A 6,000-nucleotide genomic window follows, 5' to 3' on the forward strand; every position below is an offset into this window, starting at 1 on the left:
TCTTACTATGTATCAAGACAGTGTAGAATGTTGGGGATAGCAAATACAAGGAAAAGAGAAAATTCCATTCTAATGGGGATGACTACATACGAGAGAGCAGAAAAGCAGAAGGGACAAATAGCAGTGGTAAAAAATCCTGCTTGGGGACAGGTATCAAAATCCAGACAGTCAGCAGCAGAGCCATGAAAGGAATGGAAATTGATTTCTCAGGGTCCCTTTCCCCAATATGGAAGAACTGAGAGGCACTCACCAATGTGTGGAAAAAGGGTAGCATGGATGAGGGATACACCAAGCAAAGAGGGAATTCCTAGGGTATAAAGTCAGCTGTGGGGCTGGAAAGGGAATATGGGTTCATTTTCCTCTAAAAGGGGACCAGACCACAGGCATCTTAATGTCTGAAGAACAATGAGACTGATGTTTAAGGGAAAAAAAAAATCCAGCTGCTAAACAGTTATTGCTATAAAGAAAAAATGCTTGCCATGGGCAAGACAAAGACAGAATAGTGAATATTGGTTTAAAAATAGTAATTTTGATTATGAATTAACTTTTTCATTCAAGGCTTTACCAAAACCCCTCATTGAAACATATTCAAGAACATAGACATGATGATGCTTGCCTGTGACACAGGAGTCCTTTAAATAAATGCTAGTAGACTGATTGGTGGATCCCTTGATCTTTACCAGAGGCAACTTGGACAAGGCACTTACTCCTGGGAGTCACATTACAAATGACGTGGCAAACAATAAAAAAATGGGACATCCATGAAGAGATAACACTATATGACTTTTCACCAGCCATCTGATTTGTTCCCCCCAGCAATGAAGCACATTATAGAGTGGAGGGAAGTTCAGCTGCAGAACTGATCTCATCTCTTGACATATCCTGACAAGTCACTTAAACTTTCAATGTGAGCAGACCAGGGTGGCACATGCCAGTAATTCAAACTACTATTTTATAGCTGAAAGGCCTCTTGAGCTTGGGAGCTCAAAGCTGCTGTAGGTCTAAGCTTGTTGAGTTATTTGCATTAAGTTCAGCATTAGTGTAAGCCTTCAGGTACAAGAGTTGTCTAAAGAGGAGCAACCTGGCTCAGGTTAGAAAAATGGAGCAGGTGAAAGTTTCTGTATAAATCAAAATGGTATTGGGCCCATGACCAACTGATACATTTCCACCCTGGGTGACACATACAGAGACACATCTAAGACAATCTTAAAAATGAAGAAATTAATCCAAGAAATGGTAATAAACATGCTTTAATGTCTAGGGAATTAAATGGACCTAGAGGATCACTGAAAAATTCCAGGGCTATGATCAAGATTGGATTTGTACAATGTAGAAATGTAGAACATTTAAAGGTACACTGAATAGTCAATGGGCTAAGTATGTTTTCATGATTAAATACTGAAAGGTGTTATTATCTTTGAACTCAAGGGCTAGCTGTATAAAACAAAAGGGCATACTGAATATTAAATTTAAAAATATGTAAGACGTTGTAATGGTTTTTACTTAGGTCGAGTTTGCTTGTACACTACCACAGAATGCTGCCAATAGCCTCAGCCAGTTGCTATGTTGGTTGATTTTATTTTAGGGTTTAATTGGAGGTAAGAGCATAATGGGAAATAACTGGTATAAAAACATAGGGCATTATTACATTTTTTAAAAGGAGGCAATTCTCACTCTAAAATCTGGGTCTACGGAGCTCCTGAGGTGTAAAACCTTTCATTTAACTCATCTGGAACTATACTAGAAGTTTCTTTGTGATATTTTAATTAATAATGATTTTTTTAAAAGGCTGGAAAAGTTATTAAAGTTACTTATGGGTCAGTAAAGGTATAACAACAAGAATGGCATTTGGCCACACCAAATAAATTCAACTTACTGAACCCATAAATAAAATCTGATTTTGTTACAGAGTAGACCAGAGGTCCAACTCCACTAAGTTTCACTACTCAATAGCTGGGACCCTTTGGGCAAGTTAATTATCCTCAAAATCCACTTCCAATATGACCTGAACAGGTTAGACGAAATGATTTCTAATAATAATAATAAAAAAGTTATTCTATGTGCCCACTGGCTATAGACATCTACAACAGGAAGACAGAACATCTATCTTATAAGATCAGGAACAATGAAATCCAGAAGATCATGAATTCTGTAGACAGAACAGTGATAACTCTTCAAGCTGGAATAAATAGATGAGATAGAATTTCAAGTTCACAAAGGCAAACTTTTACAAAAAGACTCAAAGGATCCAGATTTGGAAAAATTCTTGTATTCAATATCTCTGAAAAGATCCTTTAAAAACCTGACATTTACCTTTATAGGGTTAAGAGCCACTCTTCAAAAGACAAGTAGTCTAAGGATTGCTGAACTATCAGCAATCCAATACTCTGAGGAATACAAATAAAACAACCTAATACGCATCAAGTTAATACATATATAAAAAGTGTGAAAATTCATTCAAAGGAGGGATGCTGAAAGAAAACAAGACACCAGTAGAATTGTAAATTGGTTCAACTTCTAGAAAACAATTTGAAATCATAAGATAAATTACTAGTTTGTACCATTTGGCCTAAAGAGAGATTACTGATGGCAATATATCCTCTTCTTTGCTCCTATTCTATAGGTACATAGGAAATATGCTTGGCAATTTATTTTTGATAATAGAAATACTGGGAGAAAAATATGTGTTCAGCAATCAGGGGATGGCTGGAGCATCATAATGAAGAAAATGAAAATGGCAAAGCTTGTATGAAATAACAGAAGAAAAGAAAGCAGAATACAAATGCTAATGACAATAACAAAAAAGTCAATAATGATGAGTAACAAAACCCTGGCCAAAAGCAATCGGTCAGTGTTAGTATCACAGCAAATTTAAAGAGCACTACTTTCCTTTTTATTAACAAAATAATTCTGATGGCTTGCAAGGCTGAAGGAGTCAAGAAAGGTTCCTCAAACTGGCCATGTGGATGTGAAAAGGAAAGTGTTTTGTAGAGGGGTTTGAGCACTGGGTGTATTTATTCCCTGTATAGTTTTATTAGGAATGACAAGAGCCTTACAGGATAAGGAGAAGTGAATATGTCTACAAATGCTACTTAAGATTCTGTACATAATGATATTTTAATTTTATCCTAATGTAGGCCTCAGCAATTCTCCAGATCTAAGATCCCAGTAATTCTTTTTTTTTTAAATTAAACATTTATTAATATTCATTTTTAACATGGTTACATGATTCATGCTCCTACTTTCCTCTTCACCCCCCCCCCGCATTCCCCCCACCCATGGCCGATGCACATTTCCACTGGTTTTGTCTTGTCCCAGTAATTCTTGAAATTTGCATTTTTTTTTAATTCTAGGGCTTAAAAATAATCCTATAAAAACAAATGTATGAATTAGAAGCACAAAAATATTGATATGAAAAGTGACTCGCTCTTTACCAAGAATGAGATTTGGATTTCTGAACTAACTATTCTTCAATTACTGGCAAAATTTGATACCTCTAAGTACAAACAATCCAGAGCTAGCTCAGTTTCAACAGGTCATTTCAGATAAAACAAGATTAATAAACTGGCATGTCATTAGGAATGTGCTTATAGCTTACTGAGATTTTTTGTTTGTTTGTTTTTTGCTTTTTTTTTTTAAACCCTTAACTTCTGTGTATTGGCTTCTAGGTGGAAGAGTGGTAAGGGTGGGCAATGGGGGTCAAGTGACCTGCCCAGGGTCACACAGCTGGGAAGTGTCTGAGGTCAGATCTGAACCTAGGACCTCCCGTCTCTAGGTCTGACTCTCAATCCACTGAGCTACCCAGCTGCCCCCTAGCTTACTGAGATTTTAGCAAAGCATGTGACAAAGCCTCTAGAACTAATGTGGAAAAGATAAAAAAAGATGTGCACTGGAAAAAGTACAATTAATGGATTTGAGAACTAGTTGCCATGGCTAGACCCAAAGAGTGGCAATTTAATGTTTTGGTATTAATCTGGGAGTGACCACTGAATGACTCTGTACTAAATATTTTTAACAATGAGATGAATATAAAGACATAAGTGAAATCCTCGTGAAATTTGCAGATGACAGGATGCTGAAGAAAACTAGTACACCAGATTAGAGTCTGAATTTGAAGAGATCTTCCCAGGGTAGAACATATGAAATTGAATGAGATACAACTTACTGCAGAAAAATGTTAAATGTAACACTTTGGTTGAGAGGGGAAGGGGAAAAGAAATCAATGTCCCTAAAGCAAAATGGTGGAAGGGGTGGGGGTGAATGGCTCAATAACAAGCAGAAGTTTCTCTGAAAAGGCGCTGGGGATTCTGATGGCTTGCAAGGCTGAAGGAGTCAACAAGGGATCCTTAAAACAGGTCACAATGACATGCTCTTTCAGCTTGCTTGAAACCCAGCTTTTCTGAGAGTTTTTATCTACATTCCCCACACACACACTGCATATGTATCTCCTCCCTTCCTTAACATTTTTCCTAGGATTTAATCCCATTGCCTTGTAGCAAGGTTCAAAAATATTTCTCGACAGTGCCAACATTCTTGGTGAGAGTCCCATATCCAATGCTATGCCTCAGTCCTACAATTAAATTAATTTATAATGCCAGATAAAATTAACATTTCCACTTACAAAGTAGAATAGAAAAAGAACACTGTACATGAAAGCACGAATTACTTGTGTACAGCTTATTTTCTTTTTGAGAATACATAGTTAAATTAAACATGTAACTTTTAAAGCTGAGTTGTTTGCATTTCCTTGGACCAGTCTCCAAAATTAAAGGATATATTCTGAAATAAATTTCAAGAACACAATGTTCCTTAATAACACAAATTGCTGCTTAAAAATATAAAAACAAAAAAAACTGGACTTGTCAATATGAATTACAGCAAAACATTTAATTGAAAAACAAACAAACAACAACAACAACAAAAAAAAACCACAAAAAAACCCAGGAACCATATCTATTTTATAAGATGGATTTTATGAATTCTAAATAGTCAAGATGAAAAACCTTTCCTTATTTCCTAATGCTTTCTTCCCCTTTAAAAACCTACAACACCTCGATTTCTCTCAGAATAATTAAAGCAGACCTGCAGTATATTTAGGAGCTTATCAACTGATAAGCCAGTGTACAAGTGGTTCAGGACAAGTGTATTATCTGTAGCAACTTTTATAAATCTAGAAAGTCATGTGTGATATAAAATGTAGTATGCTGCCCATTCTTTTTTATGAGCATTCGACTATCAAGTTTTTAAGTGAAGAATTTTTAAAACATTCAACAAAATCTGGACTACATTTTATTGGCACTCCCTTAAGCACTGTCAGACAAGTTTCTGCTGTAGGAAATCTGATCAGAAAAGCCACACTAACATTGGGGCAGCACTTTACAATTTACTAAACTTGAAAGAAAAGCTTAACTAAAACAAAGTGACCAAAGATCCTTTTTTGATATTGCCCGAGCCTTCAAACAATGTCTCAGCATCACCTGAAAACTACTGGAATCCACTGCAAAGTCCTGGGAAACCTCCCACAAACCATCTTCTGGTTTTAAAATTATGGTCTTGTGGGCTGAAAGAATTTTTTTTTTTTTAAAACCAACTCTGATTCCCAGTTGTGGACAGGTCACCTGTACAAAGACTAGCATATTCCAGCGTATTTCAACTAACAGAAAAAAAGTTTTTTCACCACAGGGGAGCTATTTTTCAAGATAAGGCATCTCAAGGTAAAAAAATAATATTAAAAAAAAATACCCAATCCAATTCTGCAAAGTATAGCAAAACATCTGAAATACCTCTTCCTGGACAGAGCAACAAGAAGAGCAATTCTCATTTTCCTTCAGGAGCACCTCTTTATTTCAAGGTTTTGGAGTGGAAAGGTTCGATTCCCAGCCAATAACTTGGGATTTTTTACATGTAGCCATTAGAACATTTTGGTGGACCTTAACCCAAGCAGAACAGCCTTAACTTTTCTCTAGTGTTTGAGGGATGTAATGAAAGTTGGTAACTGGG

At 36.2% G+C, this 6,000-nt stretch overlaps 1 protein-coding gene across 1 annotated transcript in view; it reads right to left on the minus strand.

Moving 5' to 3' along the window:
• The window catches only part of ARIH1 (ariadne RBR E3 ubiquitin protein ligase 1), an 83,302-nt gene that overhangs the window by 36,190 nt on the left and 41,112 nt on the right, over window positions 1-6,000 (minus strand). The window lies entirely within an intron of this gene.

This window comes from Gracilinanus agilis, chromosome 2, assembly GCF_016433145.1.
Source record: "Gracilinanus agilis isolate LMUSP501 chromosome 2, AgileGrace, whole genome shotgun sequence".
Taxonomy (NCBI): Eukaryota; Metazoa; Chordata; class Mammalia; order Didelphimorphia; family Didelphidae; genus Gracilinanus; species Gracilinanus agilis.